The sequence below is a fragment of the Rhinopithecus roxellana genome, chromosome 19 (assembly GCF_007565055.1).
Source record: "Rhinopithecus roxellana isolate Shanxi Qingling chromosome 19, ASM756505v1, whole genome shotgun sequence".
Classification (NCBI taxonomy): Eukaryota; Metazoa; Chordata; class Mammalia; order Primates; family Cercopithecidae; genus Rhinopithecus; species Rhinopithecus roxellana.
The window spans coordinates 184,361-210,166 of NC_044567.1; the positions used below are offsets into that span (position 1 = coordinate 184,361).

At 40.8% G+C, this 25,806-nt stretch overlaps 1 protein-coding gene and 1 long non-coding RNA gene across 2 annotated transcripts in view; one reads left to right on the forward strand and one right to left on the reverse strand.

Annotated features, from left to right (window-relative positions):
• Nucleotides 1-23,009, forward strand: part of LOC104667947 — a 33,681-nt gene extending 10,672 nt beyond the window's left edge. Inside the window, exon 3 of the long non-coding RNA XR_748741.1 lies at nt 22,683-23,009. This is a non-coding gene — a long non-coding RNA (uncharacterized LOC104667947). The remainder of the gene's footprint in view (nt 1-22,682) is intronic.
• The window catches only part of LOC104667948 (myocardin), a 95,507-nt gene that overhangs the window by 66,878 nt on the left and 2,823 nt on the right, over nt 1-25,806 (reverse strand).

Consider the following 25,806-nt stretch of genomic DNA (forward strand, 5'->3'; position numbering starts at 1 on the left):
TCTGCTGCTTCCCACTGCAGATAGGACGGTCCTGACACTTCAGAGAGAAACCTTGCTCCAGTGGCCTTATGCTTGGTGAAGTTGCTTTGCTATCTGAGCACAGCCACCTGCAGCTTTTGCTTGGCCCCTTCCTGGATGCCTTTTTGTGCTTTGCTGAGCAGAGCCTCCCTTCCCTTCCCTGCTTTCAGCTTGCTGCACCCATTTGTGTCCCAGAGCTCTTGGCAAACCTCCATTGATCCATCATAGCTAAAACTACTGTTTGAACAGAAGGTGACTTTTTGGCCCATGCCTTCTTTCCACTCCCAGTTCTACCCACCTCTAAGTGACAGGTATTCCTGGAGGTTTCTCTTCATTCATCTTTTTAGGGACCTCATTCTTATCTCTGGAAGGTCGCGGGAAGTGAGTTCTTGGTGTCTTCTCTACGTCATCCCAATATGTTTTATCAACAGCAGAAATCTCTCTTATGATTCTGACATTTGGGTGTCAGTCTTTCTAGGCTTCCAGAATCAAAGCAGTATTTTTTCTATTCTTGCATTCTTTCGGCCATTGTCATCAGAATTGCGAGTCATATGTTTGTGTTTAAGTCGCCTCTTTACTCAGAGGTCTGGGCTTTGGATTCTGATCTCCTCATTTGAATATTCTTGTTCCAGTGCTACACCATTTATTTTATTCTAGACTAATGATATATAATGGTATATATTTTCATGTCTGGTAGGTAGGGAGCACCTTATTTTATTTATTTATTTTTTTTGAGACAGAGTCTCTCTGCGACTCCCAGGCTGGAGTGCAGTGGTACAATCTTGGCTCACTGCCACCTCTTCCTCCCAGGTTCAAGCGAATCTTCTGCCTCAGCCTCCTGAGTAGCTGGGATTACAGGCGCCCACCATCATGCACAGCTAATTTTTGTATTTTTAGTAGAGACAGGGTTTCACCATGTTGGCCAGACTGGTCTGGAACTCCTGACCTCAGGTGATCCGCCCACCTCGGCCTCCCAAAGTGCTGGGATTACAGGTATGAGCCACCGCGCCTGGCCTATTTTTTATTTTTATTTTTTTAAAAAACATAAATGTTCCATGACAGCTCCACCCTGTGATTTTTCTCCAAAATGAACTTCAGGAACAAGTAGCAAGTTCTACCACCACCCTAAGCACGTACCTTACCAAAGAAGGGAAAATTTGTTTCCTTAATATTCTATAATCATAGAATAGGTGTGAAGCCTATTGAGTCAGAGAAGCAGCCCACTGTTTAATAATTATTTAAAAATGCATAGAAACTTGTTGGTCGAGTATAGTGGAGAACCAGGACTAGATTCCACGCTTGCAGCTCAGGGCTGGGACTGGGTTCCAGCTCAAGAATGGGAGCTAAACTACCCTGCACAACATGGGGACTGCAACCAGAGAGTGTAGAGTTTAGAAAGTGATAAACTCACTAATGCCTTCCCAATAATCCTGTGAAGTTCTTAACTATTATTTGTTGTTAATATTGAGATTATTGCTATGTACAGATAGGTGGGCCAGGGCTCTTGGACATTGAGGGTTAGGAAGCTTGGCAGAGTTCACTCACCTGTGCCTGGGAGAGAAAGCAGAGGCACTCAGAAGAGGGAGAACCAGGTGCAGCTGCACAGGTCTCCTCAGAGTTTCAGGTTGAAGAGGAGGGAAATAGGATTGAAGGACATGGTGACATTTTGCTTATAACTTAGACAGTCACCTTTGCCACATGCCTGCTGGTGGTAGGCAGGCCTTTCTTGATGCCAAAGAAAGGCAACAGGATGGGGCAAGGACATTGGGAATGGAAAACATAGATTTAACTTTGAGTCTGCCAAGCTTCATAATCCTCAGTGTCCAAGAGCTCTAGCCTTCTGTATAGATAGCATCTGTATATAGCTGTAATCTCAATATTAACAACAAATAATAGTTAACAATTTCAGGATTATTGGGACAGCATTAATGAGTTTACCACTTTCTAAATTCTGCAAGGTTATCAAAGACCTTTCTGCTTTGTACTGATAGTGGCTGCTTCACAAGAAAGCCCACCTATTTTCTGGATACCAAATCTAAAGAAGAAAAGGAAGCGAATGGGAATGCAAGCGTATGCCTTTTAAAAAGTCATTACTGCCTTAAACATTGGCTATGCCAAGGAGTGATGGTCCCTTAGAAGAAGTTATGCCATGTACATGAAGGGAAAACTGACCACACAGGAGTAACACATCACATCGAGTGAGATGGAAAAGGCAGAAAATGAGGTGAATAGAAGAAATTGAGTCATTAATTCACTACAGATCAGCTCTTTCCTATTCCTTTCTTTTATTCCTTTTCCCTGTCTCTCTCGTGTTGATAATTCCTAGTAAGAAAGTTGAAGGGGACTCATTACTAACAGAATTGGAAAGTGCCAGTCTTAGGGAAAGAAGTGTTTTACGTAAATCATCTATTGAAATATCCCAATAATTCTTGAGGAGTGTGTATTATTATTCCCGGTCATAGCTCCTAAGATATAAAAGCTCATCCAAGGCCAGAAAGTTATAAATTTAGGCAGGCAAATTTCCAACCATGATTTTGGACTCTAAACTTTTATCTCACGAGTGTAAGTTCCAAATGGAACTATTAATATTTGGATGAGAAAACAGTAACTTTAGTCATGTTATACCTTGTGTTTTAACGTATTTCTTCCATTTGGTGCGAGGGTGAAGGGCCTATCTTTTTAAATGAAGAATCAGAAGCCATTAGAACATGAGGCACGTTTCATGCTACCTGCCCCCTAAGTAACTCAACATAAGGGATGCTCAGCTCAGAATCACTGCCCATAGTGTCTCCATGGCAACAGTCAGGTAGGGTACCGTTTTCTTTCTGAAGCCAACAGGCAGCTGGGTGACTGTTCTGACCAACACAGGTGATGGCCCCGACCAAGTCTTCAATTAGAATGAGGCTCCTGAACGATCCCAGACTCTGATGGCATCACGTGGAGTCGTTGCCATGGTTTTGGTGAGAAGTATTGCTTTTCTGAGGATTGCAAAACACTTTATGTTCCAACCCCATGCTCGCTCATTCTTGACAGAGTGGAAAATGTGTCTCCTTGGCTGAAATGTTCCTCTTGAGTCCAGCCCAAAGATGACATTTTTAGGAAAGTTTGAGAAGAATCCTGTGGCTGTTACTGAGTCACGATAGAGTAGAAATGGATCTTTTCTATTTAAAGAGTTTTGAGCTACTGTTTGAAAATGTCACATTGCTAGGGAACGGTGAAAATGGAAAACTTTCCATTTGCTATCAACAAAGAAAGGTCATTACCGAATGTGCAACAATAGAGCTAAGAATCCTGCCACCTGTCTACAAAGGGATTAGGAAGTTGTTGGGAGTTAAATTTAAGAATATTAGTGGATATGCTTGGGGCTTTAAAAAGGGATTGTTCATCTGGGATTGGACACATGTGATTCTAGATCCCATTCCGCAGCTAAATAGCTATTGCTTTTGACAGCTCCCAGAGCCTTGCTGGAGCTCAGTCTCAATATGAATTGAATAAAGAGTTTACATTAGATTTGATCAGGATTTCCCCAATTTACCTGATATAAGAACGACCTGGGGAGACTTGATAAACACAAATTCCCCTAGTCCCCTTCCTGGAGACTATTGCCTAGTACGTCTGGGGTAGACTGGGAATACATTTTCACAAACATTCCAGGAAATTCTGAGAAAAAAGTACGCTTGAGAAATAGAAATAAGCAAATACGCTACATGCAAAAATGAGACCATGTTTTTATACTATTTTGTGCCTTGCTTTTCCATTTTTTTTCAATATGTTCTTACTTTTTGTGTGGTTATGTATACATGAACTCTCATTTTTTATGGCCACATAGTATTTCATTATGCTTCAATATCCAGTTAATCCCTTTTGACTGTAAACTTAATTTTCTTTCCTTCAGTAAAGATGAGTCATTTTGTACTCTTACCGGGACTATGGGAGTGCCTTAACTTCACTACAACCTTGTTAACAGTGGTTGACGCTACTGAAGAAGAAGAAAAAAAGCTTTGCTAATCTGATAAGTAACAATGGTATCTCATCATACTTTTTAATGAGTCAAACATGTTTTCTTAGATTTTTCTATTTGTATCTTTTCTTTTGCAAACTGTCTGATAACATTCTTTGACAGATTTTCCACTGGGATTTTTTTTTCCTTATAGACTTGGGGTATCTATTTATATCTGAAGTACATTAAACATAGTCAGTCATCGATGTTGTAAATTTCCACTGGTTTTTTTTTTAGTTTGCCTTTCAATCTTGTGATGATTTTTGGCATTGAACATCTCTATATGCAATCCCTTAGAATATTCTTTTATGAGTTCTATCTTTGATGTATACTTAGACCTTCTCCATCTCCAGATTATGTATCACTGAAATGTTCTTATATGTTTATATTTTGGTTTTTACATTTTCATTTAACTTTTCAGTGCATCTGGAATTAATTTTAGTGTATAGTGTTACAAAAGGCTCTAATTATTTTTTCAAAAATTTTTTTGAGACTGAGTCTCACTCAGGCTGGAGTGTGGTGGTGTGATCTCGGCCCACTGCAACATTTGCCTCCTGGGTTCAAGCGATTAGCTGGGATTACTGTTGCCTGCCACCATGCCCAGCTAATTTTTGTATTTTAGTAGAGATGGGGTTTCACCATGTTGGCCAGGCTGGTCTTGACCTCCTGACCTCAAGTGATCCTCCTCCTGCCTCGAACTCCCAAAGTGCTGGGATTACAGGTGTGACCCACGGTGCCTGGCCTCACATTGTTAATTAGTTGTTCTAATATCATTCATTTCTATATCCAATGGATTTTAGATATATTGTTTGTCATATAATATATGCTTATATAACATCAAATCTGTCTCTACTTTTTCTTTATATCCTGACCTAAATATTTTGTTTTGTTTGGTGTCAGACTAGGTTTATATCTGACAAAATATATACTTTATAGGGTGTGGGAGTCTACGTTCCAAAATCAAGGCTTCAGGATTATTTCCAAGAAGTTAAAAGATTTCAAGAGACCAAAAATTATATCTACACCAGTAATAGAAGTAATATATGTGATTATGATAGTAGTGCTATGTATTCCTGTAAGTGTTTATATGCAGCAGGTAGGAAAAGTTTCATCTGATTAAATCTGAGTGTGAGTCAATTCTAAATGTACTGAGGATTTTAGCGAAGAAAGGAGCAGACAAAAGAAGACAAAGCAAGGATAAGGGAAAGGGTAGAAAGAAGAAGAAATTTTAAAAAATGGGAATAGGAAAACCAAGTTTATTTTGTAATTTTAAGAACAAGGTATGCATGTGTGTGCGTACATGGGTGTGAATATCTATTCCACTGACAACTAATTAATTCACATGTATTTAATAGAAAATGAAAGATGTGTTAAACCAGGGATACACTAGGCCTTGCTCCAGAAGGGAAACAAGAAATAGGCCAAGTGTCCTAGCAGAACTCTGATGGGCAACTCTGTAAGGCAATACTTTTGCCCACATCGTGGGCTGCCACCCAGGACCCAAGACGGAAATGATCCTGAAGGAAGGAAGGAAGGAAGGAAGGAAGGAAGGAAGGAAGGAAGGAAGGAAGGGAAAGAAAGGAAGGAAGGAAGGAAGGAAAGAAGGAAAAAAAGAAAGAAAGAGGGAGGGGGGAGGCAGGGAAGGAAGGAGAGAAAGAAAGGAAGGAGATGGAAGAAAATAAGGAAGGGAGGAGGGAAGGAAGGAAGGAGATGGAAGGAAGGAAGGAGATGGAAGGAAGGAAGGAGATGGAAGGAAGGAAGGAGATGGAGGGAAGGAGATGGGAGGAAGGAAGGAGATGGAAGGAAGGAAGGAGATGAAAGGAAGGAAGGAGGTGGAAGGAAGTAAAGAAGAAGATGGAAGGAAGGAAGGAAGAAGATGGAAGGAAGGAAGAAGATGGAAGGAAGGAAGAAGATGGAAGGAAGGAAAGGAAGGAAGAAACTAAACACTTTTTTACATAAATGATTTGCTGTAAGAGTTTCAGAATGAATCTGGCTATCTGCTCAACTGTTTAGATAATTTGGAAGCAGCAAAGCGGGGCCCAGGATCATTCCTATAAGTGATCTGTTCTGCTCTAATAAGCAGGGTAATTGCCCATCCATGCTTCAGTTCAGGTTGTACTGACAAAGCTGGGGGGTCAACTGAAACCCAGAAGCCTCCTGTTGACATTCAAGGTGGAGAACAGCTGCCTGTTCCTCCATTGGGTGTAGGAGACTTTCCAATGCTTTCAGCAACACTGTTATCCCAAACCAATAACACCAGGGATCTTAATGCATCTCAACTCTTTGGGAATTGTTAGTTCTTGTCCATTTTCCATTCAGTATACTTATTATCCAAAGAATCACAGAGAAGTTACTGGAATCTGTGTGTTAATCTTCTGTTTCATCCACCCAAATAAATCATCCTTGCTAAGAGCATCATCCTTACCCATTTCTTCTCCCATGTTGCCATGGATACACTGCTTCCTTAACACCATCATATTATTCAAATGTGATTGATTTTCTTTCTACCTCCTCTCCACTGACTATTTGGTTTTTGCCTACCCAACTACTCCATTTATCTTAAGTAAATTCCCCCTAGCGTTGCTTGACCTGCTTGTGCCCCCTACTTGCCGCGAGCTCTTCAGCCCCAAAGAATGGTTGTGTTTTCTAAAAGAACACCAGAATACATGATTTGACCAGATATTTTTTTGAACATACGTTAATTTATATTTAAACTTTTAACGAAATGATAAAATGGTTTCTGTTTATTGTATACTTAATAAGTTATCCTTTGGGGAAAGAAAAAATGTATTTCAAAAGCGTGACCAATAAAAAAATTAAAAGATGAGGACTCACTGTTCCAGCCATGCATCTCTCACCCACAAAGTCATCTTCCTCTATTTCTTCTAAATATTCCACGAATTCTAGTCCCTTTAGGAATGGCTTTGCCTTGACTATGTGGGAAGGTGAAAATAACCCCCCAGAATTTACTGAGTAAACCCACATGTCTTTTTCTAGCAACACATCAAAGTAATAATAATGCAAGAAATTCATCTCTCTGGGCTCCAGACTCTTTACTCATGAAGGGAAGGACTTGGTTAGAATTAGATGGTTTCAAATTTTTAAAAACGTATTACTGAAAGTGTAGTGTTTTTTAACTAAAAATCTTACATGGAAAGAAAAAAAAATAGCATGGAGGTGAACAACAAAAGCAAAACCTCTCACAAAATGTTAAAACTCTATGAAGCAGAGTTTTAAAATCATGGGTTTGCATGGTCCCCTAAACGCCTTCCAACTTCGGTATGTTATTTTTACGATTTGGTTCTAAAAATCTCAAACCTCCTATGAGATATTACTTAGGAATAGATGAACGATTTTATTCAGGAGCAAAGAGCGGGTGTAGATTACAGTGCCATTACACCAACATGGCTGTTTCTCCCAACCCATCTGGGTCCTTCGAAGCTTCCTTGCAGGATACTGAAGGCTCCAGAGTACTGGAAAGCTCTCAAATCCAGGAGAGAGCCAGCTCCCTTGGCAACAGCAGAGAGGGAAACCTTTCTTTTCCATCAGCAGATGGTGGTGGGCTTTTGCCACTTCTGCAGCACCTTTTCTTACAGTGGACTCTTGGCTACTGTTAGACTCTTCTGTACCCTGCCTAGCAACCAGTGCCCTTGGCAACTACAAGAGCTATCATTTCATCAGACCCATGATGCTGCTTGTACTCCCATGCCTCTAGACTGTGTCCATGTTCTGCAGATACGATAAGCCCTGTGTCTAAATGGAAACCTTCTTTATAATTTGAGTGTTGTACAGTTAGATGCCAAATTCCAGAATTTTGTGAAAAATTAAAGTGTCTTAAAAAGAAAACTGGGCCTACATTCAATTTCTGCCTTGCACAGAGGTGAAATACCTACAAGCGTGGACTAGAAATTGACCCAAAGTTCTGTCTGCCCTGATATATCGGCAGGCTGTCTTGCAAGTCACACAAGAACTTGGGAGAAGAGCCCGTGTTCCTCCCACTAAATAGCCTTATGACTTTGGACGAGACACCTCTGCAGCTTCAGTTTCCTCCTCTGTAAAGCAAGAGAGATGAGTTGATGATGTCAAAGGCTCCTTGGAAGGCTAACATTTCATGACATTTGGCTTCATTTTTGACCAAGGTCTGTTTTTGTAAGTCTCCAAATTCAGGGTTCTGAGATTCCTCTTAATCTCAAGTTTTTCCCATGAGATTACAATATGTTCTTAGCGTTATGTTCAAAGGACAGGAAAAGGCTGCAAGATTGTAAAGCATATCTCACCACCGGGTCTAAGAGGTTAAGGGTGAAATGCAGGGTCTCAAAGTGATGCTTTAGAGGGAAATGTCAACTAGAACAGCTATTACTTCTATGGTGACTCCAGAAGGCTTTGGGATTTACCAGGCCAGCCTGGTGCTCATGCATTCTTGTGTGTATCTTCCAATTCAAGTTCTCAAATAGTATTGAACAATTCCTTTCTATCTGTTGAGGTACCTCTAAGCACCAGGAATTATACGAAGCAATTTCAGTCATAAATACTCTGATGAAGAAAAAGATACACACGCTTGAGTTAACTAAACCAAGTGTTAGGCAACATGTTCTTAAATAATCCATATATGTAGAAGGCTACCAAGGGCAGAAGAACTGAACCTTTAACTTTTCAAGTGAGAAATTTATGGGTAAGATGCAAAAAGAGTATTCTTGACCAACAAAATAAAATAAATAAAACTTCTTTTTTTTTTTTTTTTAAGCCAGTCTCAATCTGTCTCCCAGGATGGAGTGCAGTGGCATGATCTTGGCTCACCGCAACCTCCGCCTCCTGGGTTCAAGTGATTCTCCTGCCTCAGCCTCCCGAGTAGCTAGTATTACAGGCATGCACCACCACACCTGGCTAATCTTTTGTATTTTTAGTACAGACGGGGTTTCACCCTGTTGCCCAGGCTGGTCTTGAACTCCCGACCTCAAGTGATCCACCGACCTCAGCCTCCCAGATTGCTGGGATTACAGGCATCAGCCACCGCGCCCAGACCCCCTGCTTTTTCTTTTGTTGAGACGGGGTCTTACCCTGTCACCCAGACTGTAGTGCAGTAGTGTGATCTTGGCTCACTGCCAACCTCTGCCTCTTGGGTTTAAGCATTTCTTGTGCCTTGGCCTCCCAAGTAGCTGGGATTACAGACATGTGCCACCATGTCTGGCTGATATTTTGTCTATTTTTAGTAGAGATGGGGTTTCACCATGTTGGCCAGGCTAGTCTCGAACTCCTGACCTGAAGTTATCCACCTGACTTGGCCTCCCAAAGTGCCAGAATTACAGGCATGAGCCACTATGCCTGGCCCAAAATGAATAAAATCTTAAATCTGAAATAAACATGGCACTTCCTACCCAGGGCTGGCTTCATAAGCATATAACTTGTGCTGTGACTGAGTCATATTTTTAGAAAGACCCTGTGCTTGGTTTGATGAGGTGCTATCACCATTGTGAAATTCTTTTTTTTTTTTTTTTTTTTTTTTTTGAGACTAATTCTCACTCTGTTTCCCCAGCTGGAGTGCAGTGGCGCCATCTAGGCTCACTGCAACCTCCACCTCCCCAGTTCAAGCGATTCTCCTGCCTCAGCCTCCTGAGTAGCTGGGACTACAGGCACGTGCCACCATGCCCGGATAATTTTTGTATGTTTTAGTAGAGACGTGGTTTCACTATGTTGGCCAGGCTAGTCTTGAATTCCTGACCTCGTGATCCACCCATCTTGGCCTCCCAAAGTGCTGGGATTACAGGCGTGAGCCACCATGCCCAGTCACCATTGTGAAATTCTTAATCATTTTCGAACAAGGGATCCTGCACTGTCATTTTGCACAGGGCTCCATAAAATATGTAGTGTTCCTCTGGACATTGCCTGATTCAGGGAACATGTTTCTATTCGGGAGTGCTAAGAGATAACACTGTAACAGGAGTTAGGAATTCAGAAACAGAGAGCCATGGATGCTACTTCGTACTTTATCCTGTAGAAAGAGGGCTACACTGGCATTTTTTTTGACCAGCAGAGTAATTCAGTAAGGTTGACATTTTAAGAGGACTCATCTGATGTGAGGATGATGGGAAGAGACAGGATTGGTTTAGAGACTCTCATTATGATCCATGGATAAGGCAAGAAAGTCCACTTGGGAATAAAACAAAGAGGGCAAATTTGAGAAACAAGTGAGAAAAAAGGATTGCTATGTCTTAATAATAAATTAATGAAAAATGGAGATAGAGAGAGAGAGGATGAGAGAAAGAGAGAGATGCGAATGAAACTTACTTATATGACACACTCTTTGATCAGACTTTTGAAAAAAACAAAAGCACTGTTACTATGATTATTGGTAGCCAAATTGGTAGGGCTGCCAGGAGCCTTTGAAGTAATGTCTTCATCTGGGAATTTGCCAGTAAGGTGAACATGCTAACATCATTCATTTCTCCATTCATTCATTTCATTCATTCAATATTTACTGATCACGTACTCTATGTCCAAACACTCTCTTAGACATGAGGGATCCAGCTGTGAATAAAACTGTCACAAGTTTTGCCTACGGAGAGATTACAGCCTAGGGAGGTAGAAAGATGTTAAATAATTACGATTTGCGGAGTGTCACACCAGGAGCTTCGCGTAGTTTGGGAATTAGGGAAGGCTTTTCTGGCCTTTTCTCTCAGAAAACTTAAACAAATCAATAAATGGAGTTGTCAGGCCCATAGCATTTAATTTGCCTCCTTCCAGTTCTACCTAACAACAGCTTGTGTGTGTACGTGTGTGTGTCTGTGTCTGTGTGAGTAATTTTCATTCCCGAAAGACTTGACAGGCCTGATAAGAAAGAGAGAAAGAATAAGAGAGAGAGAGAGAGAAGGAGCAGGGCGGGATGGGGGAGTGAGAGAGGGAGAGAGAGAGAGAGAGAAAGCGACAGAGGAAGACAAGGAGAGACAGGTACCAACAGTACAGCTATTGGTGGCAGTGACAAAAGAAAGAAAGGAGGGGAAGCCAGGGCCTCTCTTTTATTCTCGTCTGAAATGGTTTTCCATTGGGTTTAATAGGAAATGCTTTTCTCCTCTGCCATCCACACAGTTTTTGTCTGTCTTCCTAGTCCCAGTTTTTGTTCTCATGATGGGCATCCCCCCAGCCAGACAGAGCTTCTCCCTAGGAATTTTGGAAATGGGACTGAAAGAGAAAATTCAATAGCAGTCGGAGGCGGCCATTTTCACCCATGTGAAATGAGAAACAAAACCAGCCTATATTGCAGGAGAAGACAGAAGATAGCCAAGAAAGTGGCCTGAAAGTGTTCAAATCCCCAATGGCAGCTTATTTCCACCCAAGTTGCAAACACATTTCTGTCGTTCAGTTTGATGAGACATCCTGGTTTGTTTATAATAAGTGTTCCTTTTTGCTTAAGCTTGTTCAGGGTTTCTAGTGTTTGATTCTCTATTATTTGCAAACAAAGAGGTTCCATATGATAATTGTTGAAGAGGGGCATCCTGTGGTGGCAGAAAGCTGTCAGCACAACCAGGTAAAGCTTTGAGATCTACTTCTAAATCCTGTTCTACAGGCCAGGCGCGGGGGCTCAAGCCTGTAATCCCAGCACTTTGGGAGGCCGAGACGGGCGGATCACGAGGTCAGGAGATCGAGACCATCCTGGCTAACATGGTGAAACCCCGTCTCTACTAACAAATACAAAAAAACTAGCCGGGCAAGGTGGCGGGCGCCTGTAGTCCCAGCTATTCAGGAGGCTGAGGCAGGAGAATGGCGTGAACCCGGGAGGCGGAGCTTGCAGTGAGCTGAGATCCGGCCACTGAACTCCAGCCTGGGCGACAGAGCGAGACTCCGTCTCAAAAAAAATAAAAAACAAATAAATCCTGTTCTACCAATCAAAGACTTCTGGGTATATGGATGCAGGTGTTTGTAAAAGTGAGCAGAATGTACACTCCTGACAGAATGCACATGGCAGTTATCATACTTAGGATCTTGGTTAAGCAGGTGGTGAAGAGAAGCTTGAATGGCTATTTATGTTGCATCCTCTCCATAAGATGCCAGGTCAAGATCACAAACCCTGGATACAACAGAGCATGAGCCCGCTGAAAACTCTCTCCACGTAAAGGGCAGTGGTACCTGTTTATAATTTAGTCTTTTACCTTCCCTTTTCTGTTGAATCCTACCCCAGGTTTAGTTGGACGCATCTTCGTATGTAATCTTTGACCTTGACATTATTGCGTTCAAGGACACTACCAGGCATAGGTCTTTGGGAAAGCTGTTGGCTGGTGAATGGATGACTTCCTGGAAAGTAACAAGCAGGACCACCATCGGAGGCTTCTGGTCTCCTCCAGAGCTGGAAGCTGATACTGTGTGGCACATATCATAGATACAACTCTCCTCTTCTCTTCCTATGTGTGGTTCACCACCAAATTCTTTTCTTTGCCTGGCGTTATCTGACTCTAGGACAAAGCCACTCTTCCCCACCAGTGGCCCGTGTCACCTGTGGGTCTGACATGTTCCTCCTTGGCATACAGAAGCATCGAATTTCTCAGTAAAAAGAAGATGGTGGTTGACAGAATGCTGGGAGAAGGTGAAATGAGAGACCTGGTTATCCGCATCGGTCTTGCCCCAATTCTGGCCACATTTCCCAAACAAGGCTGAGAGCCAGGGATTATTTTTGTGTGGAGTGCTAATGCCTGAGCACACTCTGCTCCTTGCCTTCTGATTCCAGGTACCGATGGTAACTGTTCCCTAGCCAAATGTTGCCCTGCGTGCTGTTGTTTGTTGTATTCACTGACCAAGAATAACATAGGCCCGACGGTCTGCTCATCTACTGCAGGGAGTACTCAGAGAGGAGGAGGTGAAAATGATGATCAGGTCACTGAGGTAGCCCTTGATGGTCTCAAGGAACAAGGTGTGCTCTGGCGGGTGCTGGGCTGGCCTCAGTGACCCTTACAGGAGAGCACTCAAGCAGGGGGTGCTGAGACCAGGCACACACTGTTCTTTCTTCATCCTAAGGGATGTCCTGGCTCTGCTTCCTTTAGGGAGATTAAGAGACGTGAATTCAGGCCAGCATCTAGTGCTGGGCATTTGGCGAGTCAAAACCAAGAGAATACTGAAAGCCAAAACGCTTGGTCTCAGAATTACCATGCAGTGATTTGTGATTTCAATGACTGAGCCTCATGCTTGGGCTCAAGTTGTTTTAGAAAGGTGTCTGTTCACACGAACACTGCGAAGCTATTCTCTCCCTAAGCACCACACTCTCAGCTTGTCAAAACATTTGAAGAAGACTAATTCATGCCTCAAAAGGAATTCTTTCTCACTCACAAAGCTGCCAGGTTTGTGAGCTTGAGGCTTTCATGTTAAAATAACTCAAGACACTAAAGGAATAGGGAACAAAAACCTCAAGTGGAAATGCCTTGGGGCTTACGATGTCACTTAGAGGGCAGAATTCGCAGTTCAGATGCCCACCAGGAGGATGGGATGGCAAAGTCAGATGGCTCAAGCCAGCTCTGACTGGTTCGGGTGCTTGTGAGAAGCAGTACAGGGTAGCAGTCACAAGCATGGACTTACAAACCAAAGGTGCGTGAGACCAAGCCCCAGCTTTTCCATTTACAAGGCATGGGATTTTGTGGCAGTTCCTTCTGTGCTGGGGGCTTGGTTTCTTCGTCTATGGATGGAGGACTGTAACAACAGTCCCTCCTTACAGGATTGTTGTAAGGATTAAATTAGCCCATGCAGCAGGCATGTGAGCATCAGAGAGTTCCTGGGGTGCTCTATTGGGGTGTAGGGAACCTCATCAAACCCCTCTCGAAGTCAGGGAGGACAGGGAAGCAGCTGACAACACTGTCACTGCAAGTGTCCAACTAGCATGGCTGTTCCGCGGCAGGGAAATTTTCCTTCCATCACAAACAGGTCCCTGAAGTACAGAACAGAAACTCGGCAACTGACATAAACAATTTCAAACAATAATTGCAGAAGACAAATTGCTCCATTTGGGCACTAAGATTCCTCTCTGAGGCTTTCCCCACTTGTTTATGTATTCTGTGGCACAGAGCCATGAGCGAATTAAGCAGACAGCGTGCACACAAGCCCGGGGCCGGCGGGAGGGGCCTCCGGGAAAAGGACCTGCCATTTGACCCGCGTTCCTTGAAAGCTATTGCTGCAGAGATGCCTAAGACAAAGGGACTCAGATTTACGCCTTCTTGTGTTCGCTTGTTCATCGAGAGAGGCCACAAGATTTAGTGCCAGGAGATCTGAGTTCAAGTGCTGCTTCACCGTACTGTATGTGTAAATTTGGGCAGGTCATTCCCCTTTCTGTACCTTAGTTTCCCATCCCTGTAAGAAGGATATCATTATACTCACCTCTAGGGTAATTATAGTGGTCAAATTAAGAGCCCTTTAGCCCTAGTAAATTACCTTATGAAGATTAATGAGGTTAACTGTGGGTATCCACTAAGTAGCTGAATAAGAGTTAGGGGAATTAGAGTTTGGAAGAAAGGGTGTATTTTATGAGGCAAAGCAGTTCTTCTAAAAGTAAGAGAAGAGTCTTCATTCCGTGGGGCTGTGGTTCTTGAATATAGGTTTAAGTTCTTTTGAGAGCCTAAGTTAAGCTTGTGATATATACTATTCTATTATAGCGTTTAAAGCATATATTACCTTTTCTGACTATAAAACAAGTGCATGTTCATTATAGAAAATTTGAAAAATGTATAAAAGTTTCAGGATGAACGGTAAAATTAATAGGAATTCAAGTCTGCAGCGATAAGCAGCACCTGCTAATACTTTGCCTTTTTTCTTCTGATTCATATGCCTGAACATGGATATAAAAAGGCACCTACCCTACAAGTTCTCAAGAATTGGGATTGTATCACATGCAACTCTGAAACCTCCTTCTTGCATTGTAAACAGTTTTGCATCTCATGATCCTTTGAAAACACCATATTTAACGCGCATGGTAAATCCCATTTTTGATGTATTTAAATATTTTCTTTTTGTTAAGCATCTCCAGTTTTCCCTCAGTTTTACTGCAGCATATATATCATTGCAAAGAGCATCCTCCAAGATAAATCTTTAACTCTCTCATATTATATATATGTTATATATCATATACAAACATATGCTTATACATATATCTAAATATAGGTCTATTAACCATTCTTTAAATGTTAGAAAATAATCCTGGCTCTACTGTTAGACACAAGGTTTTGAAACAGCGAAACATGATGCTTGAGAATACTTTCTGTCTCTGGGACGTTCTCTACTGCCAGGTTCTAATCTATGTGTTAAGAACACAATCCTTTGTGAAGGCTGCATTTCTACTAAGCCAAGGATTCCTTCGCTATCCCCTATGCCTCATTCTGTCCTCCTCTCCCAGCCAACCCTGAGTTACACTTGCTGAATTTTCCATCTCTCCTTCTCATCTCATTCTTTCAATCTTGAAGCCAGTGCAGATGGCTACCATGTTCAAAAAAAATAAAAAATAAAAAGCTTTAAGCAGACGGACTGTTAGGTTGAGAGAGGAAATGGGTTAAATGCCAGGCATCTGCCTATCTGAAAAGACCACATTCCCCTGGGCTGCCCATTTCTCTGGGGGACCATGTGGTAAATTTGATTTTGTAAGCCCTGAGATGAGAGTTCTAGGTCTGAATCTACCGGGTGACCTTGGGCCAATTTCTTAATGTCTCTGGAAACTCAGTAACCTCATGTGTACAATCAAACTTGTAATCTTACAGAACTGGTAGAAAAATATCACGAGGTCAGGAGATTGAGACCATCCTGGCTAACACGGTGAAACCCCGTCTCTACTAAAAAAATACAAAAAATTAGCGGGGCGTGGTGGCGGGTACCTGTAGTCCCAGCTACTTGGGAGGCTGAGGCAGGAGAATGGCGGGAACCCGGGAGGCGGAGCTTGCAGTGAGCCGAGATGGCACCACTGCACTCCAGTCTGGGCAACAGAGAGAGACTCCATCTCAAACAACAACAACAACAACAACAACAACAACAACAACAACAACAACAACAAACCAAACATTAGCTAGGCATGGCGACGCGTGCCTGTAATCCCAGCTACTCGGGAGGCTGAGGCAGGAGAATGGCGTGAATTCGGGAGGCAGAGCTTGCAGTGCGCCGAGATCACGCCAATGCACTCCAGCCTGGGTGACAGAGTGAGACTCAGTCTCAAATAATAATAATAAATAAAAATATTAATGAATATGATCTTTTTTGGTGGGGGAGAGAGTTGAATACATCAAAGAAATATGAGGTGCTATAATTTGGAAGCCTGCCCCCAGCTGTCTATCCTCAAAACTTTGTTCTCTAGAGCTCTCTCCAGCTCTCTCTCTTTGGTTTTATATTTAGACAGAACAGCATTCTCAATTATCAGAGAAGAGGATCTGGGCTCAGCCATGAGCCTTTGCTGGTCCTCATAGCATGTAGTGATCTTGCTGAGACCCAGACAAGGCTTGGCACTATCTTCAGAGGCATGAAAGGACCAGATCCAAAATAAAAACCACACCTCACTGGAGAATAAGTATAATTATTATGCCTTTTCAGTTTTTTTTTTTGCAAGGAAAAAAATAAGTGATGATAGATATATAAAACACTTTGCAAAATACAATATAAATTATATAACGACAAAAATTACCTTCATAACTCTCAAGCACAATCTGGGGTAAAAAGAAATAATAGGCTGGGCACGGTGGCACACGCCTGTAATATCAGCACTTTGGGAGGCTGAGGCAGGCAAATCACGAGGTCAGGAGATCGAGACCATCCTGGCCAACACGGTGAAACACCATCTCTACTAAAAATACAAAAATTAGCCGGACATGGTGGTGCGCACCTGCAGTCCCAGCTACTCGGGAGGCTGAGGCAGGAGAATCGCTGGAACCTGGGAGGCAGAGGTTGCAGTGAGCCGAGATAGTGCCACTGCACTCCAGCCTGGGGACAGAGTGAGACTCCATCTCAAAAAAAAAAAAAAAAAAAAAAAGAGAAATGATAATAACTGGGCAGTGAATCTTAAGAGAAATTCATGAGAGGCTGGTCATTGTTGTTTAGAATCAATATGATATCTTATTATAACAAATCATTTTAAAACATTGTAAATTAACATATCATAGCATATTGATATAAACATTGATATGATAATATATACTTTTTTTAACTTTTAAGTTTAGGGGCACATGTGCAGGATGTGCAGGTTTGTTACATAGGTAAACGTGTGTCATGGGGGTTCGTTGTACAGATTATTTCATCACCGAGGTATTAAGCCTAGTACCCATTAATCCTCTCCCTCCTCCCACCCTCCACCCTGCAACAGGCTCCAGTATGTATCCTTCCCGCCTGTGGGTCCGTGTGTTCTCATGATTGAGCTCCTACTTGTAAGTGAGAACATGTGGTATCTGGTTTTCTGTTCTTGCATTAGTTTGCTAAAGATAATGGCCTCCAGCTCCATTCATGTCCCTGCAAAGAACATGATCGCGTTCTTTTTTAGGGCTGCATAGTGTGAATTAAAATATAATTAATATTTATGTGTGGATAAAATAGCTACCGTTTATCAAGTACATCAGCACATCCCTGCACTATGTCAAGCACTTTTTATATACTTTTCCACTAAAACCTCCAAAATTTCCAATGAAGGAGGCATTCTTGTTTCCACATTTACACATAGAAAAGTAGAAGGTTGAGAGCTTGAAGGCATGCACTCGAGTTCATATCATACGACCAATAAGGATGGAGGCCAGGATTTGAAACCAAGTCAGCCAGATGGCATACCTATACCACATATATACGTTAAGATTTTCCAACAAAAATTAATAGCAGAGTTGTGGGTTTTCAGTCCCTTAGTTGAGAAGCAAGTTTCATTTGTTGTAGTTTGTTGCAGTTTGAGTTGTGAGCATGATCCAGGATTAATGAGAATTTGAGAGCAACTTACACCTCTCAGGGACTCAGCCAACTCCTGATTGAGCTGCTACGCAGATGTGGTATCCTTAACCCACTCCCCATCACTCCATATCTTAAAAAACAAATAATACTCGGTATAGGAGATACTGGATAATCATAATCAAGAATATAAGAAAGAACATAAGAAAATTTAAAAGTTACTCATAATCTCACCACCCAGAGCTAATCATTTTGGGAACAGGGTCCTTCCAGGCTTTTTTTCCATGCGTGTGCTTTAGCACCTTTGGTATATTTTAATTCGCAACTTGTTGGGATTAAAGTTTTTTAACTTTTAAAAGAAATTTCTTTTTTTTACTGTCTTATGGTCTTCTTTCCGTGTGTGCATGTGTGCATGTGCAGGGGGTGGGTGCTAAGTCTAAAATTGTATTCTATATCAAGTAAGAGGATTAAAATATGTAATCAAATATTATTTAGTGTTCACATCCTCTAAATCTTCACTTAAATCTTTGCCTACTTTATTAAAGACTTACAGATATGCTTTTTTTCCCCCACCGCTATTAGGATGTCAAGTTCTTCTTATGTTTTAGGCATATTTAAAAATTACGTAGACACAAATACCGTTTTATTTTAAAAGATGCAAATGGCAAAGGAAAGATAAGGTCTTGCTGTCTGTATCTGTGGATACCATAATCAACAGTTCTACTTATATCTTTGAAACTTTTTTTTCTGTGTACTTATATATAAATACTATTTATTTATTTATTTTTTTGAGACGGCGGCTTGCTCTGTCACCCAGGCTGGAGTGCAGTGGTGTGATCTCGGCTCACTGCAACCTCCACCTCCTGGGTTCAAGTAATTCTCCTGCCTCAGCCTTCCGAGTAGCTGGGACTACAGGCTGGCACCACCAATGCCGGGCTAATTTTTTGTATTTTTAGTAGAGACGGGGTTTCACCATGTTAGCCAGGATGGTCTCAATCCCCTGACCTCGTGATCCGCCTGCCTTGGCCTCCCAAAGTGTTGGGATTACAGGTGTGAGCCACCACGGCCAGCCAATACTTTTTAAAAAACATAAATGAAAATATGTTGCCGGATTGTTTGATAAACTGAATTTTAAAAAATTAAGTATATGTTTTGGAGATCTTTTCACATCAGTTCATAAAGAATTTTATCATTTATTTTTGCTTTGCATTGTGTTTTATTGTATTCTATACTGTGAATATATTGTAATTTAATGAATCATTCCCTTACAGATGATGTTTATGCTGTTTCCATCTTTTTTGGGTTAGGCATTATAAACTGTAATAAAATTGTATCTGTTAAGACTTTACAGTATAGATTGCTCACCAACATGATAGGTGTATCTATGTCTTCATGCTTATTCAATGCTCAATATTATAAACATTTAAAAATTTTGTTAATTTGAAGTTTCTAAAAAATAGTAGTCCAGGCACGGTGACTGATGCCTGTAATCCCAGCACTTTGGGAGGCTGAGGCCAGCAGATCATGAGGTCAGGAGATCGAGACCATCTGGCTAACACGGTGACTCTGTCTCTACTAAAAACACAAAAAATTAGCCGGGCATGGTGGCGGGCGCCGGTAGTCCCAGCTACTTGGGAGGTTGAGGCAGGAGAATGGTGTGAACCTGGGAGGCGGAGCTTGCAGTGAGCCCAGGTCGCACCACTGCACTCCAACCTGGGCAACAGAGTGAGACTCCGTCTCAAAAAAAAAAAAAAAAAAAAAATAGTATCTTGATCTTTCACTTTGCATTTTCTTGAATGCTAGTGAGTTGAGTATATTTCATGTGCCGATTGATTATTTTTCCCCTTGAATTGTTGTTGCCTTAAGTTGTTTGCTTTAAATCTTATTGTTCACGTAAGTCCTTTCAATAACTTTGTCTCATGTATATTTTCAAGTATTTTTTTTCAATTTACAGTTTGACTTAAAATTTATTTTGATATTTTACTGTGGAGTTTTAAAATGTTTAAGTGACCAAATATGTCCATTTTTATTTCTAACCTGGCCGTGGCCACAAGTTTGGGAAGGCTTGTCCTGCTCTGAGATGATCAGATTATTCTCCTCTCTTTTCTTCAAATATTTTATAGGTTTCCTTAGCTTTTTAATCCTATACGGAGTTTATTTTAAGGTATATTATAAAATATCTCAAAGTATGTATTTCCAAAGAAATAGTCAATTTTTTCAACAAATCCATTACATACTTTGTTGTAGATTTGAACAGTCACTGTTATCAGAGGTTAAATCTATGCATATATCCATTTATGGATATATGCATATGCATGCACATACACATAATTCTGATCCACTGATAATAATTGTTTTACTTCTGGTATTAACTGTTAGATATTTCTTTTATAACTATGTTTGATGTCTTAGAGCAAATCTCTTCTTGCTGTTGCCTTTCAAAAATTTCTTATTTTTTTTTTCTCAAATAAACTGAGGTTTAAAAAGTCAAGTTTTATTAAAACCCCTGGGACTTTGTAGGAATGGCATGTGTAATTTATAGGTTAAGTACTAGAAACAACTAGCTTGATAAATCACTATTTAAGAAATCAAGGACGATAGCAGTAATTGGGTATATGCCTGGAGTTGTAGCCCAGAAAGAGGCATATGAAATCTACTGGGTCGAGTACGTGTGTATGGTTATGGGGTGGGGCGGGGAAAGAAAGAAAGGAGCTGTTGGTTATAATAAAGATAATCTTCATGGGACAGTGGAACAAACATGTTTATACCTGGCCTCCAGGTTGTCTAACATCTTTGAGCCTCAGCTTCTTCATCTCTAAGATAGGAATAATCACATTTTTGTAAGGATTAAATGAGATGATAAACATGTCCACAGATAATAGGTTCAGTAACTCCTAGTCCTCTTCTTTTCCCTTTTGATGAGGCGTGAGTCATATTTGGTAACAGGTGGTCCCTAAATAGCAGACCACATGGAAGTTTCCAAAGCCATTAGGCAACTGTTACTCATTTTCCTTTTCAATCTCTACTAAAAAGGTATGAAAGGCTCATCAGATACCAGCCAACAGTGGGTAAGTACCCAAGGTTACTCTGAGTTAGTTGTACAGTAGGGACAAGCATTCATCGCCAAATAGAAATAGGCCTAAAGTCAAGTTTGTTACATTGTAAGTGCTCCAAAAACACTAGCCATCATTACAGCTTATAAATATTCAGATCCATTATTCCCACACTTAGGCATTTACTCTAAATAATGAGTAGCCTCCAAAACAATCCAAAGGAAGGAAAATATTTTCTTTCTTTAGATGAAGGATTTCACAGTAGTGTTATGCACACAGATTTTCATAGTCATGTTATTTATAATATAAAGATTATAACTGGCTTAATTTTCCAATACAAGTGGAGAAGGTTTATATTACTATACTATGTAGTATAGTAAATTACTATATACTCACTTGGGGGAATATTATACAGTCTTTAAAGCAAAAATTATGCTGCTATGTAGCCGCTTGAAAAATATTTATGCTATTACACTAACTGATAAAAAGGCTGAGTATAAACTTATGTATATACTCTGATTATCATGTTGTAAAAATCTTTATGCACCTGGACAAGGATGGAAAGAGAACACAAATGATAAAAATAAATGTATTGAGGAGAACAATTGAACTATCATTCAATTAATGTTGAACAGCATTTTCTGGATTTAACTTTTTCGGAATCATTTTTTAGAAGCTCCAGACAGAGCAATAAGTCTCAAATAAATAACAAAAAGTTCCTTGTGGAACTTTACCTAGGACTGAAAAACCAGCCCAACCAGGCAGGAGGAAACAAGATTGGCTTCCTAAAGAGGTTGTTTCAGAAATACAAAAGGCAGAATAGTTTATGGGGTATTTTCCAGTCATTTCACATCATCTGTGAAATGGGGATATTGCCTGGGGTTACTTGACCATATTTTATGAGAATCAACTGATTGATTGATGCTTTTGTACCACTTAAGAGGCCACGGGGAAGGAGATACAAGTTGAGGATACTCAATGCAGTAGTTCAAACTGAGGTGTCAGAAGGATTGCTGATAAAGAGATATACTAAGTATTTGAGGGTCTGTGTATCCATTAATCATTGCTGCACAAACTAAGTGAGAGCTAGGAGTAAATATTGTAAAATATTGTAAAATACATACATTTTACAATATTACAGTGGCTTAATTCACTTTGAATTCAACTTCTTCTCTAGTGATCTAAGGTAGCTGAACACAGCAAACATCAATCAGTCAGAGGAATTGTACTCATAAGAGAAGTACTCCAACAGTGAAACGAAAGAACATATCTTCCCTCACCAGCAGGAGAAAAGAAAGACATTATTCTCCCTTCATGAGTTCCAGAGAACCTTTTGCTATGCTCTGGAAGAATAAAAGTCACAAAACAGTTTTATTTATTCTAAATTTCTGGGGATAAATGATACATTTTATTTTAACAAAAATTGGACACCTCTTTCTGTTTTATCTAAGAATAATGATCCAAAACTCATTAAGTAAAGCTTGACTTACTAGTTATTCTGAAACATATCAGCATTATCTGCCTAATAAAATAGAAATTCAAAGCGCTAAAATCATAAGGCTGCAAAACTGTTATTGGGGTAATGGTTGCTGTTGTTGTTATTAATCTTATTTGTGTTTATCGAAAACTTTTAACTACTCCACACACAAGTGAGAACTCTCATGCAACTCACATGCCACCAGATCCAGTAGTAATCCATTTCCACATAGTGAATAAAGGTTCACTAATTTCTTTCTTTTCAGAAAGAAACTCTTAATAATTCTACAAAGATCTTTCCCTCATAGAGGTATGAGGACATGAAGACCATGAGTCACCTTACCAATATGGAAACAGAGGCCCAGAGAGCCCTGGGAATATAAACATGTTCCCAAGATCACAGAGTCCCAGATGAGCTCCCACTGTGACTCGGCCCACAGGATAGAAGGAATGGAACCAGGAAAGCAGAGACCTGTGAAATGCACCTGCTAGCTCCTCCCCCTTGATCTGGACAGAGATGTGGGATATCCGTTCACCATTCATTAGATGCTCTGGAAGCCTTGCTAATTAGATGAAAATAAAGGAAACGAAAAACAGTCTGTTCCAACATCTCCTATTCAGGTTTGGCTTTTTTGAAGCGTGTAAAATTCTAACCCTGGGTGGAGCATTTTGCTTCTGCCCTGCACTTCTGTTATTCTTCAATTTAATCCAATTAGAGTAGAGCACATTCAATCTGGTTCAAGTCAACTTGACACAATCTTGCTAACTGTTTCTGTCGTATGCTGTAGCAGATAAAAGACAAATGCCACTCTTCCTGGTCTTAAATAATTTATATGTTTTTTTAAAAAGTACCTTGAGTACACAGAATTGAACTAATCACAATCCTTGGTTCATGACACACTGTCACACCATCGTCTTTGAGCCTTTGTTTAATTAATTTGCTTAACAACACAGGGACACAACTACTGACTAACCTAAGAACAATAGGGATAACCTGGTTCTTACCTTTGGGCTACACCCCTACCTCCTCATTTAGCATCTTCCACTGTGCTATAACTTTGACTTTTGTATTTATATTCACTCCTCTCCTTTTTGTTCTAGTTTCAGTACACACAAACACACGCCTAACAGTAAACCTATATTGTTTGCTTTCAATGTTTTTGAATAGACTTTGGAGGAAGAATAAAACATATTTATTCAACGTATATTTAATGGGTACCTTCTCTGTGCCCAGCAGTGTTAGGTGCTAGAGAATAAAACATAAAAAACAAACACAAACAAGTAATAATTTCTGCCGTTATGGACAATAATTTCTGCCTTATTATTAAAATAATAAGAACATAAGCAAGTAAACAGTTTAGTCTGTCCAATGGTGATAAGAGCTATGAATAAAACTAGGGCAGTGAAGGTGGGGGGTTGCGGTTCTTGCTATAGTGATTAAGATGGTGAGGGAAGAGCATGAGGGCTGTGAGTGAATTGAATACAGCTGGACTTGAGGAGACAGGAATGGTCTCAAGCAGGTGGCTTGAGCCAGACCCCAAATGTTCCTTTAACTTTTAAATTCCATGTAGAAATTAAAATATGTTCATTTTTAAAGGTGCATTAAATTGTATTCTCATATGTAATGCTTTGATCAAGCATTTACAAAAATATTTAGGGTCATTCCCTTGGAAAAGTATTGAGTCTTACGGCTAAAAGCAACTTGAAACATGAACCAGTCAAAACCCTCCATTTTGTAGAAGGTAAAAATGAGATCTAAAAAGGTGAATTAAATTATATATACGTACAGAAATATTACAGATCATGGGAAAGGCACTCTTGTAGGTTAAATTATTTGTTCTAAACGAGAAAACTAATTGCTGATGAAGGTAGATAGTCTGGGCTTCTCTCAAGCTCATGGTGAAAATGTCTTCAATAGTGTCCATAATGATAAAAATCTCGGGGGCCGACCTCTTAGGCTAACCTCAAGTCCTGAGAGAGAAAATTCAGTGCCAGAGGTATGGAGGATTTAGCTTAAAGTAGGAATCAGTCATCATTTTAGGTTGTCTGAAGGATGGAGAACAGAGAAACGACAGAGAGAGATGACTGCAGGGTCCTGCTAAGATGTCCCTTGCCCTCTCTGAAAGGATAAGCTACCAACACAGGCACCGGAGGCCTGATCCTGGGTCTGTTGGAGTAGAAGAACATAGTGGAGTGGGTCGCACTACCTGAGTTCAGCCACAGCCTCATGAGTGCCTGCTTTGCGTGTTCCTTGCCTTCTTTTAACTACAGTTACAACCCCTGGATACTCTGCTGCCTGAGCACCGGTCTGCCTGCTGAGCTTATCTTCCTCCTTCCCAGACCACCAGAGAGAGGTGAAGCTCCCACGTTCTTCCTCACCCATAAGCTGGCTGTACTCCGGAGGACCTAGGGTTCCTTCTCGTGGTACCCCCTCCCCACCTGGAGTTTTCTCCTTTCATGCCTAAAACACAAGTTTCGCATTTTGAGGAGTCCTTGGGAATCCAGAGAATCTCAAGAGCTTGATAGGATATTGGATGGGGTAGCAGAAAGTGTTTATCAAAGACCACTCAGACTGTAGGTAGGGTTGCCAAAAAGAATACAGAGGGCCCAGTGAAATTTGGATTTCAGAGAAAAGTATGTCCCAAGTACTGCTATATAGTAAAAATTAATCATTATTGCTTGGAAATTCACACTGAACTGGGCATTCTGTATTTTTATTTGCTAAACTGAACAAGTTTATATTTGTGGGAGTGGGGTCAAGGTCATGGCAGTTGCCAGACTTTGCCTCTGTTTGGGCGGTTTAAGATGGGGAAGTGGGAAAGAGAGGGAGAGAGAAGCAAAAGAAATGCAACGATTCTTTAGAAGCAACGTCCATTCACAGACCTCTCTCTCCACTTTCAATCCTTTGTGTCTGAGGGCTGTGTGTGTCTGTGTGTGGCACACATACGTACCTCCCTGTGTGTTTTGTAGGACACGAAGATTGATATGGAGGAGAACTGCTGATAGTGACACTGATTAGATATTGAATAAACAACATGAGAAGATTAAAAACTGGAAAAATGCAGTTAGTTTAAAATCAGCACAAATGACTCCATTCATGTAAACTGCCTCTCCTTCATGTACAATTGCCACACAGCACAGTCACAGTTATACTTGTTCCCAGCCAATTTTTACATGTTTTCAGAGAACGATAAAATGTTACCCAAGGGGTCTAAGACATCGCGTAATCCAACCTCAGCATTTACCGATTAAATAACTGAGACTCAGAGAAAGTGACCAACTGGGGGTCCAACTGCACTTCAATATTAATAATAGAAAAATGTTTTGTAGGAGCCTTCTGAGGCCTGGGCATTTTTGAAGTTCTCTACTTCACATTTAATTCTCACAATG